Here is a 13,866-nt window from a genome sequence, read left to right on the forward strand (position 1 = left end):
TACACTTTTGTCTGAAATTGATGACCCAGAAATAGCTATAATAATAGACCTCTTATGTAAATTATGCTGTGATTTAATAACCGATTTAGTATGTATGTTCGAGCTTTTGAGCAGAGGTGACTCCATCTTCCTAGACTACTGGTAAAATGGGGCCTCCTCTCCTATCGCTCCTGTCAAGAAACCCCAATGTAAATAAGCCCTCTCTTATCACTCCTGTTAAGAAGCTCTAATGTATGTAAGCATCTCATGAAAAACAAGTTACGGTAAAAATGATAAAAGAAGAAGAAATTGTGTCTTGATAAATATGTAAAAAAAAGTCACGTTTCTCAGAACTAAGAGAAAGCAAGTATTATTGACAGATAACATGTAATAACCAATCAAAATGTTGTAACAACCGCTTGCTTGACTCACTGAATTGTATAAAAACCCATGCCTTGGGTCCCAGTCACTGAAGCCAGTAAGCTCCCACGAGACCGGAGCCAAAGGCCCAGCAGGTTCCCACCAGGCCGGAACCAAAGCCCAGCAGACTTGCACGAGACCGAAGTCAAGGGCGCTCTGGGAGGCTTCCCCGTCCTGCTTGGTATGTGCTCGCTCGAATAAACGCTTGATTGCAAGCATCCATTCTCTGGACTCACGAGGAGGCAGGTAAGGATTCATACGGGTGGTTCCTTCTGGCCTTCAATCTGGGTGGGCTGAGGTCAGAGCTGCCAGAGGCGCTTGAGTTCCTGGCTCCTCATTTTGCCTGGCTCAGGCCTGATGGTTGGGGAATGAACTGGCAGATGAGAGCTCTCCCTGTTCCTTTGCTTCTCAAACAAACAGAAATTTAAAAAATGTAAACTGGGTTCATTGGCGGGGGGAAGAGGTGAGTAGATGTTGGGTAGATGTTTATAGTATCTGCCACGGAATACATAACAGCACAGGTAACCTCCCTCGTGGAAATTCTGTCATTGCAGTCCTCTTTCCACTTTGTTTTCAATGGATCTCCTCCTAAGAGAAAAGAGCTAAACATTTTGTGGGAAGGGAAAACTGTTTAAAGTGTGAAGTTTAGGATAAATAGGGCTACATCTCCATGCATGAAATGAGAGATACCTGAGATATCAGGTTATACGTAAACGTTTCTACGCTTGCTTTCTTCTCACCCAATCTCTGGTAAACTTTTTAAAATTCCAGTTTTCAGAAAGCTGCTTCTTATTAACCCCAGGTATTCTGATCCTTTCCTTAGCCGGACTAAACCCAGTTTTTCCTCCTAATTTTCTAGTCCTCAGTTGACTTCACGTGCGTGTGTTCCACATGGCTGAACTGTAAACTTGGGAGGAACAGAGTGCAACACTTAGCATAATGCTGGATCTGTAACAAGCAATCGATAATGCTTGAGTGGTGAATGAATGAATGAATAATTGAAATCAGTTTCTATTTCTTTTTTTTTTTTTTCTGTCTTCAATGCATGCTTGTTAACTGACTGTCTCTTTCAAAGCCCTTACCAAAGGCAGTTTGTATCCAAGGCAGCCAGTTTTAGAAAGCCTTTTATTTTCTATCTTCAAATGCTCCCTGCCCCAGAAGGTTGCCCTGGCCACCTCCCTGCCTTTGACTTATTGTGTCCCTCAAGCCCCATCCCATTTTAACAGATTGAAGGTCTCTGCCACCACATAGAGAATGATACTGAGTATGTATCTTCCTGGGATTTCTTTATGGATATTTTGCATTACACATCATAAAAACTGACAAAGTACACTAGCATCCTTCTTGGTGTAACCCTGTGAACCTAATAAACTAGCTCAGTCCCTTCTTCTGTCTGAGGGCTGTCATTACACTATTTACAGCCAGCCACTTGCTGCAAATAAACAACCTTAATGATTAATGATGGGCAAAGGAACATCCCATTGTAGGCAATATCTTCAGTGGTTTGGCCAATCCTCTGCTTTTGGCATTGAGTTTATTTCCTTTCTTTGAAAACTTTTGGAGCCCAGCACAGTAGCCTAGTTGCTAAAATCCCTGCCTTGCATGAGCAGGATCCCATATGGGTGCCAGTTCTAATCCCTGCAGCTCTACCTCCCATCCAGCTCCCTGCTTCTGGCCTGGGAAAGCAGTCGAGGATGGCCCAAAGCCTTGGGACCCTGCACCCATGTGGGAGACTTGGAAGAAGCTCCTGGTTCCTGGCTCCTGGCTTCAGCATGGCCCAGCTCCTGGCCATTGTGGCCATCTTGGGGGTAAACTATAGATGAAGGATTTCTTTCTTTCCTGTTTCTCCTTCACTCTGTAACTTTGGCTTTTACATAAATAAAATAAGTATTATTTTTTAAGGTTTCCTTTATTTTTATTAGGAAGGCAGATTTACAGAGAGAAGGAGATACAGAAAGATCTTCCATCTGCTGGTTTACCCTCCAACTGGCTGCAATGGCTGGAGCTGACCTGATCTGAACCCTGAGGCCAGGAGTATCTTCTGTGTCTCCCACTTGGGTCCAGGGTCCCAAGGCTTTGGGTTGTCCTCCACTGGTTTCCTAGGCTACAAGCAAGGAGCTGGGAGGGAAGTGGAACAGCTGGGACAGGAACTGACACCCCTATGGAATACTGGCACTTGCAAGGAGAGGGTTAGTCAATTAAGCTATTGCACTAGGCCCAATAAAATGAATCTTAAGGGCCCAGCATGATGGCTTCATGGCTAAATCCTCACTTTTCCTAGCCCTGCCGTGACCAGGCAATTACAGGCTGTTATGGGGAAGTAGCTTAGGAAAATCCCTTTTCTCTATCACTCTGCTTTGCAAATAAATAAATCTTTAAAAAGTAAAAAAAAAAAAAATTCATTCTAACTTCAGAGTATTTAAAGTTCTGTGTCTCTTAATCAGTTTATTCTTGTATATTTTTTTAAAAGATTTATTTATTTTTATTGCAAAGTCAGATATATGGAGAGGAGGAGAGAGAGAGAAAGTTTTTCTGTCCAGTGATTCACTCCCGAAGTAACCGCATCAGCTGGTGCTGCGCTGATCTGAAGCCAGAAGCCAGGAACTTCCTCTAGGTCTCCTACGCAGGTTCAGGGTCCCAAGGCATCGGACCATCCTCCAGTGCCTTCCCAGGCCACAGGCAGGGAGCTGGATGGGAAGTGGAACTTCCGGGATTAGAACGGGTGCCCATATGGGATCCCGATGAGTTCAAGGTGAGGACCCTTGCTGGGCCCTATTCTTGTATAATTTAAAGTTTGTCTAATTAGGAGACAGTTCAAAGTAATTGTTTTACAATAACAAAATCGGTTTGCCTAGCCTGGTTAGAAACAAACACAAGGGCCCGGCGCAGCATGGTGGCGCAAGTGGTTAAAGGTCCTCGCCTTGCACGCCCAGGATCCCATGTGGACGCCAGTTCTAATCCCGGCAGCCCCGCTTCCCTTCCAGCTCCCTGCCTGTGGCCCGGGAAGGCAGTCGAGGATGGCCCAAAGCTTTGGGACCCTGCACCCACGTGGGAGCCCAGGAAGAGGCTCCTGGCTTCGGACCGGCATAGCATCGGCCGTTGCGCTCACTTGGGGAGTGAATCATCGGACGGAATATCTTCCTCTCTGTCTCTCCTCTCTGTATATCCGCCTTTCCAATAAAATACATTAAAAAAAAAAAAAAGAAACAAACACAAGATATATAAAAATTGAGGGTGATTTTTGAAAGATTATTTTAAGGAAGACAAAAGTGATGACCACCTCAGTCAATGTAGAAAAAACACTGTAAAATATTAATCATGAAATAAAATTCAGAGCAGGGTAGGAATAAAAGGGAATCTGTTTAACCTATCTGGGGTTTAAGATTCACTATAAAAAAAAAGATTTTTTTTTTCAAAAAACTCTACACATAAAAATAGTGGATTAGATTTCTTGCTCACATGGATAGGACAATCTCTGCCTCAGATGGCAGCTGCAAGGCCACCAAAACTCAACCTGTTCTTTCTGATTTTCTGCCATGGTTCCATCTTGTGGACTATAATATGCCTTTCTACCTCAGTTGTCAAGAACATATCCCTGCAAACAGAAACAAGGAGGAAGAGGAGAGGGAAGAGCTTTCCTTTCCTTCAAGGACAAGCTCCCCGTTTTAATTATCACTAGTGAGCTGGAGTTCAGAAGATAGAAAAAAAATCTACTGACTGTCAGGGAGAGGGAGCGTGTATAGTTCAGACAGCTAGATGACCAGCTACAACCCTGAACCTCTTTTGCTACAAGGAGACTAGAACAGATAAAATGAGAGACGGCAATCCACCTAAAACCTCCGGCAATCCTACAGCACACAGCATGGTTAAGAGCAAGCCACTAGGAGGGGTTTCTCTACAACAAGAAACTCCACAAAGCAGCTTTCCCCTCCATTCCACCGTTAAATGTCATGCTAGAGTCTAATCAATATAATAAACAATAACTTTCATAAATATGAAGATCAAGGATTAGAAAGCAGAAAAGAAAAATCTTTGTTACTTACTGTGGAAATGATTATCTACTTAAGAATTCCAAGAAAAATATCAAAATAATTCAGCGAATTACTGGTAAAGAAAATATTTCCACATCAGTAGTGTCTTAGTGATAAAAATATACTTTCAAGGGTCTGGTGCTGTTGTTGTAGGGTTTTTTGACCCTGAATATGGCAGCAACCTTGTCATTGTCTTTCCAGGGACCCACATGTGGAGCATGCTCCAAGGGTTCTGCTCAAGTGGTTTTCATAGTTCTGATATGCTGTTTATCTTAACAATCCAAAGATGAGGAAATCCTTCCACGGTCCATGTGCTGACACAGTCCACCCTAGAGTCTCCATTCTGCCAGATATTTGCTGTCAACACTTAGCTGGGGTAGTTGATATGTAAATCTTTTAAGGAGAAATTTACAAAACATTATTGAGGGCCCTGCACAATGGCCCAGTGGCTACACCCTTACCTTGAATGTGTGGTCTCCATGTGAGCAAATGTTCGTGTCCTGGCAGTTCCATTTCTCATCCCACTCCTTGCTTGTGTCCTGGGAAAGCAGTAGAGGACAATCCAAAGTCTGGGATTCTGTACCTGTGTGGGAGATCAGGAAGAAGCTCCTGGCTCCTGGCTTCAGATTAGCTCAGCTCTGGCCATTGCAGCCATTTGGGGAATAAACTAGCAGATGGAAGATCTTTCTCTTTGTATCTCCTTTTCTTTCCAAGAAAAATAAATAAATCTTTTAAAAAATATATTGAAGGGCATAAAGAATCAAAATACCAAGGGGCCTTTTTATGGATCTTAATTGGTTCTGAATTTTATGCGTAAGAGCAAATAAGCCAAAAATAATAAAGATAATTTGAGGAAAAAATAAGGAGGAGGAAAATAGACCTACCAGATAAGAAAATTTTATCATAAAGCCACATTTTTAAAAACAATACCATATTTGTATAGGGGTAATCACATCAATTAAAAGAGCAGATTAGGTCCCAAACAACTTAAGTACATAAGGAAACATGGTATAGAACAGAAACAGCACAGCCATCAATGGGAAATGATTAAAAAAAAAAAAAAAACTCAATAGTGGAACAGTGGGCTACTTATACAAAAATTTAAATTAAATTATTTCCGTACACTAGATTTTAAGAAATTACAAGTGGATTAAAAATTTTAAAGTAAAGAAGAAAATAAAAATTGTTAGAAGAGGGGCTAGCACCATTGCACAGTAAGTTAAATCTCTGGCTCCAGTGTCACTATCCTATAGGTGTATCAGTTTGAGTCCTAGCTGCTACACTTCTGATCCTGCTCTCTACTGATGTGCCTGGGAAGACAGCAGAAGATGACTCAAGTCCTTGGGCCCTTACACCCACGTGGGAGATCCAGAAGATCCAGTCTCCCAGCTTTGTACCAGCCCAGCTCAAGCCATTGTAACCATTTGGGAAGTAACCAACTAACGGAGCACACACTCTCTCTCTTTCTCTGTTAACCTGCCTTTCAAATAAAAATGAAACTTTAGAAGAGAAATGTAAAATATCTTTAATCAGAAGGAAAAATAATCTTTTTGAACACTCGAAAGTATAAAGCATGGGGCAGTACTGTGGCTCAACAATCTAATCCCCCAGGTGCAAGCACCAGCATCCCATATGAATGCCAGTTTGAGTCCCTGCTGCTCTACTTCTGATCTAGCTCCCTGTTATGGCTTGGGAGAGAAGCAAAAGATGGCTTGAATGCTTGGGTCCCTGCACCAATGTGGGAAGTCTGGACGATGCTACTGCCTCCTGGTTGGGGCCTGACCATTATGGCCATTTGGGAAGTAAATCTGAGGATGGAAGATCTCTCTTTCTCCCTCTCTCTCTCTCTCTCTCTGTCTCTTCCTCCCTCTTCCTGTAACTCAGACTTTCAAGTAATAAGAAAATCTTAAAAAAAAAAAAAGAGAGAAGAAACTTATCAAAGAGAATCCTAGTTGGGCAATAAATATATGGAAAGATGCTCAACCTCACCTTTAATAGAGAAATGAAAATTAATAAGATATCATTTCACACTTAGAAGAATGGAAAAATGCATAGACCTTATATTTGCAAATCATTTTAGATGTACAGAATTAAAAAAAAAAGATTTATTTATTGGAAAGTCAGATTTACAAAGGGAAGGAGATACAGAGAGAAAGATATTCCATCTGTTGGTTCACTCCCCAAGTGACCACAACGGTTGAAGATTAGCCAATGCAAAGCCAGGAGCCAGGAGCTTCTTCCGGGTCTCTCACACAGATTAGGGATCCAGGGCTTTTGGCTGTACTCAACTGCTTTATGAAACCATGGCATATGTGAGGCAAGGATTTTAGCCACTAGGCTACCTCTCCAGGCCCTGCAGGTAGATTAGTCTGTTATGCTACCATGCCAACTCCAAGAGGGCCAATTTTAAAATATTTGTCTATTTCTTATGTGTTTGAAAGTCCAAGCAGCAGAGCAAAGGGGAGTTGGAAATTGAGAGGGAGAGAGGGTGGGAGAAAGAGAAAGAGAATTTCCATCCAGTGATTGACTTTCCAAATCCTCACAACAGCCAGGTCTGGGCCATGTTGAATCCAGGAACCTACAACTCCATTTGGGTCTCCTTCATGGGTGGCAAGGGGTAAAATATTTGGTCCATCTTCTGTTGCCTTCCCAAGCACATTAGAATAAGAGCAGCCAGAATTTAAATCTGTGCTGTGCTGTGGAGATGCCAGCATTGCAAATAGCAGTTCAACTTGCTGCGCCATAATGCTGGCATAGTTTTTGTTTGTCTGTTTGTTTTTAAATTATTTCTCTTTGGCCTGGCATGGTGGCCTAGTGACTAAAGTCCTCGCCTTGAACACACCAGGATCCCATATGGGTGCCAGTTCTAATCCCGGCAGCTCCACTTCCCATCCAGCTCCTTGCTTGTGGCCTGGGAAAGCAGTTGAGGACAGCCCAAGGTCTTGGGACCCTGCACTTGCATGGGAGATCCAGTAGAAGCTCTTGACTTTGGACCAGCTCAGCTCTAGCCGTTGCGGCCACTTGGGCAGTGAATCAGTGGATGAAAGATCCTTCTCTCCTTCTCTCCTCCTCTCTGTATATCTGCCTTTCCAATAAAAATAAATAAAGCTTTTTAAAAAATTATTTACCTGTAGGATTATGTATTTGGAAGTCAGCAAAACAGAGGGAAAGAATTCATATTCACTGTTTCACTTTCTTAATGCCCACAGTACTTAGGACTGAGGCAAGCTAGCTCAAAATTAAGCATCAGGAACCCAGCTAAGGCTCCTTCACAGGTGATAGGAGCCTGTTTATTTGCCCCATCACTGCTGCCTCCAGGGTCTGCATTAGCAGGAAGATGGATTCAGGAGCCAAGAGTGAACCCATGAATTCTGCTATGGGATACTGACATCTTAGCCTCTGTCTTAACTGCTAGACCAAATGCCCTCCCTCAGAAATTTTGGAAAAAAAATAGTAGAATGTTTTTGTTTATCTTATGCCCAGTTAACACTGTTGTTAGCAGTAATATATATGTTGCCTCAATGAACAAATATTGGCTCATTATTTTTGACTGAAGTCCACAGTTTATTCTGATCTCTTAGTTCAGTTAATACCCTATTAATACTTGGGTTGTTCTTGACTGCGAGTTGCTCAGCCCGTCCTTGTATTTGATAACCCTGACAGTTTGGGGAGGTACCTTGTGACTCCTCAAGCAGAATTTCTCATCATTTTCTTTTCTGGTAATTGAGTTTTGGGGAGGAAAACCACAGAAATGAAGTACCATTTTTGCTCTGTCACATCAAGGGCACATGCTGTCAACATAATTATGATGCTTGAATTTGACCTTGAAAAATGTTAGGCTCTTAAAATTCTCAATATAAAAAGACAAAAGGAAAGGAAGTGAAACTTGTTTTTATAGTGTTAGTACTAGTGGAAATAGAAATCAGAAAAGAAAAACAGCAAGAAACCTCTTTGGCTAGAAATTTGGCAGTACCTAGCAAAGGTGGAGATAAAAAAGTTCTACTTGGCAGTTCTACCTCTGGGTCCAAGAAATTCTCATACATGTGTATAAGATGATGTGCTTCTTGCCATACTGCCTGAAATATGGAAAACCTGGGAACTGGGACTAACTAGTACGCTTTATGACCCTGGATACTGGTACCCGAAGCTTAACCATCTCCCCTGCAACCCAGAAGATGTCCAGATAAAATTCCTCCATATAATTGTTCAGAATTGTCACTCATACCCCACGTCTTGAATGAAACATGCAGAGATCATTGCCAACTAACTCTAAATCACTAATTTTTGTCAAAAAGGAAAAAGGAGACAACTATTATGCAAAGCCCAAATGTCTAAAGTCTTGGTTCTAGACATTAATGGAATCAAACCACCATCTCTGGTGTTTACAATGAATAAACAATTCCAGATAAGTCAGCTGATCAAAGCACAAAATCAATCAAAGGAAGAAATGGAGTAAACATCATGCTTCAAGTAGAGGAAAATGTTCCATACAGTAATGCATTACAAAGCTTAGTACAAATAAGCTCAAGGTAAGGTTTATTTTAGAAAATATTTTAGGGGCTGGCTCGATAACATAGTGGTTAAAGTCCTCGCCTTGCATGCTCAGGATCCCATATGGGCACTGGTTCTAATCCCTGCAGCTCCACATCCCATCCAGCTCCCTGCTTGTGGCCTGGGAAACCAGTCGAGCACAGCCCAAAGCTTTGGGACCCTGTACAAATGTGGCAGTGGCTAAGGTTGCCGCTTGGGGAGTGAACCATCGGACAGAAGATCTTCCTCTCTGTTTCTTCTCCTCTCTGTATATCTGACTTTCCAATAAAAATAAATAAATCTTTTAAAAAAAGAAAAGGAAATATTTTAAATATACAGAGACTTGGTACCATCTATCCACCACTCAGATTTTCCTAATCTGAGCATGCCCCTGTATTTTTTCACATTTTAAAATATTTTAATTGGGCCCGGCGCGGTGGCGCAAGTGGTTAAAGGTCCTCGCCTTGCACGCCCGGGATCCCATATGGGAGCCGGTTCTAATCCCGGCAGCCCCGCTTCCCTTCCAGCTCCCTGCCCGTGGCCCGGGAAGGCAGTCGAGGACGGCCCAAAGCTTTGGGAACCTGCACCCGCGTGGGAGACCCGGAAGAGGCTCCTGGCTTCGGATCGGCATAGTATCGGCCCGTTGCGCTCACTTGGGGAGTGAATCATCGGACGGAAGATCTTCCTCTCTGTCTCTCCTCTATGTATATCCGCCTTTCCAATGAAAAATAATAAAAATAAATCTTAAAAAAAAATATTTTAATAGAATTTAGTTGAGAGGCAGAGAGAAGAAATAGATCTTCCACCTACTAGTTCACGCCCCAAATGCCTGTCACAGCTGGGATTAACACAAGATAAAGCTAGGAGCTGGGAACTCAATCAAGGTCTCCCAGATGGGGAGCAGAAATACAGTTTCTGAGGCCATTGCTGCGGCCTGCTAGAGTCTGTGGTAACAGGAAGTTGGGAGCAGCTAGCCAGGCCCAGGGTCTCCAAAACAGGACGTGACATCAAAACCAATAGGCTGGGCCCAGCATAGTAGCCTAGTAGTTGGAGTCCTCACCTTGTACATGCTGGGATCTCATATGGACACCGGTTCTAATCCTGGCAGCCCCACTTCCCATCCAGCTCTCTGCTTGTGGCCTGGGAAAGCAGTCGAGGATGGCCCAAAGCCTTGGTACCCTGCCCCTGCGTGGGAGACCCAGAGGAGGCTCCTGGCTCCTGGCTTCAGATCAGCTCAGCTCTGGCCATTGCGGCCATTTGGGAAGTGGATTGTCAGACTGAAGATCTTCCTCTCTGTATATCTGACTTTCCAATAAAAAAATAAAACTTTTCAATTTTAGTATATGTGCTGCAAAAGTGAACATAAAAATAAATCTTTAAAAAAAAATAAAAAAATAAATCTTTAAAAAAAAATAGGCTAAACACCTGCCCTTCATATTTTTTAGAAAGGAAAAAAGAAACATTATACATAACTTTCCTTCTCTGTTTTCCTTTCCTGTTCCCCACAGTAACCATTATTCTAAAGTAGATGTATGCTGTCCCAGCTTCTTTTTGCTACGTACATACACAAGGATATCTTCCGGTTTGGATTTCCATTATCATGTTACTAATGAGTTTCCACATTTTTTCTAATGTCTCCTTCTTTTATTGTTTCCCCTTCTATTTCCTTTGCCCATTAAAAATTTTTTTTATTATTGATTTGCTGGAGTATTTTTAATGTTTGTTTAAAATGCATAGCGACACAAAAGAGAAAGAGAGAGTGATACCTTCCCTCTGTTGGTTCAATCTCCAGCGGCCTACAATGGCTAGGGCTAAACCAGGATACAGAGACCCACAGAACTCTACCCCATTTGAGTGGCAGACTCGAGTAACTGAACTCTCATGCCCCTGCCCAGATGTGCGTTAGCAGGAAGATGATTGTAAGACAAACCAGGGCCCAAACTCAGGCACTCCAATGTGCAATGTGAGTATACCGAGTAATGTCTTAACCACTGCACCTCAGCCCATAGCAGAGTGCTTGGAACTGAGTCATGCCTCTGCAGTCAAATCTTGTGGCACCTGCCTCCCATATTATAGTGCCTGTGCTCAATGCGCAGTTCCTCCACTTCTGATCCAGCTTCCTGCTAATGAGCACACTGCCCTTAGGAGGCAGCAGATGAGGGCTCTAGTACTCGGGTTCCTGCCACCCTTGTGGAGTGAATCAAAATGAGTTCCAGTGTCTTGTTTTTTTTATCTTAACATCACTCCTGAAGAAAGGAAATCGTGGGCTGGAAAGGAGAATAAGAACTCATTTTTTTCATCTGTAAGTTGAGAACCTACCTCACAGAGTGAATGGAAGGAGTAAGTGAAATTAAATGATTATATGAATACTAAGGATTCATTCAGTACCTCTCTCCCTCTCCAAAGCCAGGAGCCAGGAACTCCAGCTGGGTCTCTCATGCACGTGGTAGGGGACCAGTTCCTCAAGCCATCATTGACTGCCTTGTAGGATGCACTAACAGAGAGCTCGATTTGAAGTGAGCTAAACATAACTTGAACTGGCACTCTCATGTAGAATCCTGTAGAATTAGGCCAGAATCATGTAGAATTAATGTAAATGATAAACTTTGGCTTAATCAACTGCCTCACAACACCTACCACTCTGTATATGCTTACCTATAATATTTCCAATGAACTGGAAGGAAAATTTTCAACTTTTTGATAGAGGACAATGGTTAGATCAGTCTTTAGCTTTATTTACAACGTTGATAAGGGGAAAGGTTAGAAAGGAAATACGACAAATGGTAGCAAATAAACAAATTTAGCTGGTGAGAATATGTGTGCATTTCTTTTTATTTTATTTTTAAAAAGATTTATTTATTTATTGGAAAGTCAGATATACAGAGAAGGGAGACAGAGAGGAAGATCTTCCGTCCAATGATTCACTCCCCAAGTGAGCGCAACGGCCGATGCTATGCCAATCCAAAGCCAGGATCCAGGAAATTCTTCTGGGTCTCCCACACGGGTGAAGAGTCCCAAGGCTTTGGGCCATCCTCGACTGCTTTCCCAGGCCACAGGCAGGGAGCTGGATGGGAAGTGGAGCTGCAGGGATTAGAACTGCCCCCAAATGGGATCCTGGCATGTTCAAGGCGAGGACTTTAGCCACTAGGCCACGCCGGGCCCTATGTGTGCATTTGTAAAAAACTTTTTGTACTTCTCTTTAATTCTAAAATTTCTGAAAATCCAAAAAATTTCTTTACAAAACAGGAAGAACTACATCATCTTCCTTCTGCATTTGTATAATTTCCAAAGATTTTGTAATAAGTAAAATTAGAATAAGAGGGAAACTCCCAATGTTTTGTTCTAAGGCTTTTTTCCAGCCAATTTATTCATAGTATCATGAGGTAATTAATGTCACAGTCATATCAGCATTGAGCTATTGTCCACATTTTTATATCTGTATTTTAGTATATTGCTCAGCTCTAAGCATCTACAATTAAATACATGATGGAAAAGTCCATAGCGTTCTACAGTATTGCTCCACCCAGACACATAGGCTAACCCCCACCCCTGCTGCCAAGAGTTTAGGATCATGTGGACCTGAGGCACAGACAAGAAGTTAAGATCAAATGAATCGGGCCCAGCGCGATAGCACAGCAGTTAAAGTCCTTGCCTTGAACACCCCAGGATCCCATATCGGCGCCAATTCTAATCCCAGCAGCCCCGCTTCCCATCCAGCTCCCTGCTTGTGGCCTGGGAAAGCAGTTGAGGATGGCCCAAAGCTTTGGGACCCTACACCTGCACGGGAGACCCGGAAGAGGCTCCTGGATCCTGGCTAGGAATTGGCTCAGCTCCGGCTGTTGCGGCCGCTTGGGCAGTGAATCAATGGGTGGAAGATCTTCCTCTCTGTCTCTTCTCCTCTCTGTTTATCTGCCTTTCCAATAAAAATAAATCTTAAAAAAAAATCAAATGAATTTTTCATTTTTAAGGAAGAAAATATATGTTTCCCAGCACACCAGCATGTGTACATATTCCAAACTACTGAATTGTGGTAAATGCCTAAAGACAATGGATAAATGCAAAATGATTAGGAATGAGGTATTTACTGGAATTACACAGGTTTCCTCTTACAATCAGTTTTATCATTCACTGCATTGGCATTAACAGCTGGGAAACAGCAGGTGTGGGTGGGTAAAATGACTCTCAACACCATCACATGAGGGAAATTAGAAAAACTGCATAGCACGGAAACCTTTTTACTTTTGTAGCTATTACAGCAAGTGAAGCTTGGGTTTCCAAGGCTAGTGACAGATTTATTTTAATGTAATTGAATAATTGGAGTTTTCCACTGTCAGAAACTTTTATTCACTTCAATACTTAGAGGATTAAGAGAAAATTTGATCTCATGTTTTATGAAACTTTCTCTTCCCAGGGACCCAGAGAGGAAAGAGCTGGGAACGCATGACCCTGGCTATTATCTGTTTCCACTGCACTTCAAGTCACTGCTAAGATTTTAGATAACTGCCTCTTACCTCCATTGTTCCTGAGGATCAGGTTTTAATCCTGAAAAAGAGCCTTAGAAATCACTGAATCCCTCTCCTTCATGGGTGAAAAACCTAGGACACAATTTTTACAGGAACTAGTAAGTTAAATGTAAATGTGCACTATGGCCCAGCAATTCCATTTTTGAGAGCTACTAAGGAGAAACCCAAGGAGACACACAAAGTGTTGTTTATAACAACAACAACAACAAAAAATGGGTAAGACTAAAATGTCCACCAATAAAAGAATGACTAATAAAATGTAAAATTGTTATACCATGAGGCACTAAATTAAAGGAATAAGCTAGATCCTTGTGGGCAGATGTTAAAAACAGAACTCATTCTATTGCAGAACCAGCAAAAAACACATTTATATGAAATCTCAC

General features: G+C 42.2%; 1 long non-coding RNA gene across 1 annotated transcript in view; it reads left to right on the top strand.

The window, feature by feature from the left end:
* Positions 1 to 462: 462 nt before the first annotated feature.
* LOC121157958 overlaps positions 463 to 13,866 on the top strand; it is a 62,742-nt gene continuing 49,338 nt past the window's right edge. Inside the window, exon 1 of the long non-coding RNA XR_005884125.1 lies at positions 463 to 645. This is a non-coding gene — a long non-coding RNA (uncharacterized LOC121157958). The remainder of the gene's footprint in view (positions 646 to 13,866) is intronic.

Source organism: Ochotona curzoniae, unplaced genomic scaffold (genome assembly GCF_017591425.1).
Source record: "Ochotona curzoniae isolate NIBS_2020 unplaced genomic scaffold, NIBS_Ocur_1.0 contig_3622, whole genome shotgun sequence".
NCBI classification, from domain to species: domain Eukaryota; kingdom Metazoa; phylum Chordata; class Mammalia; order Lagomorpha; family Ochotonidae; genus Ochotona; species Ochotona curzoniae.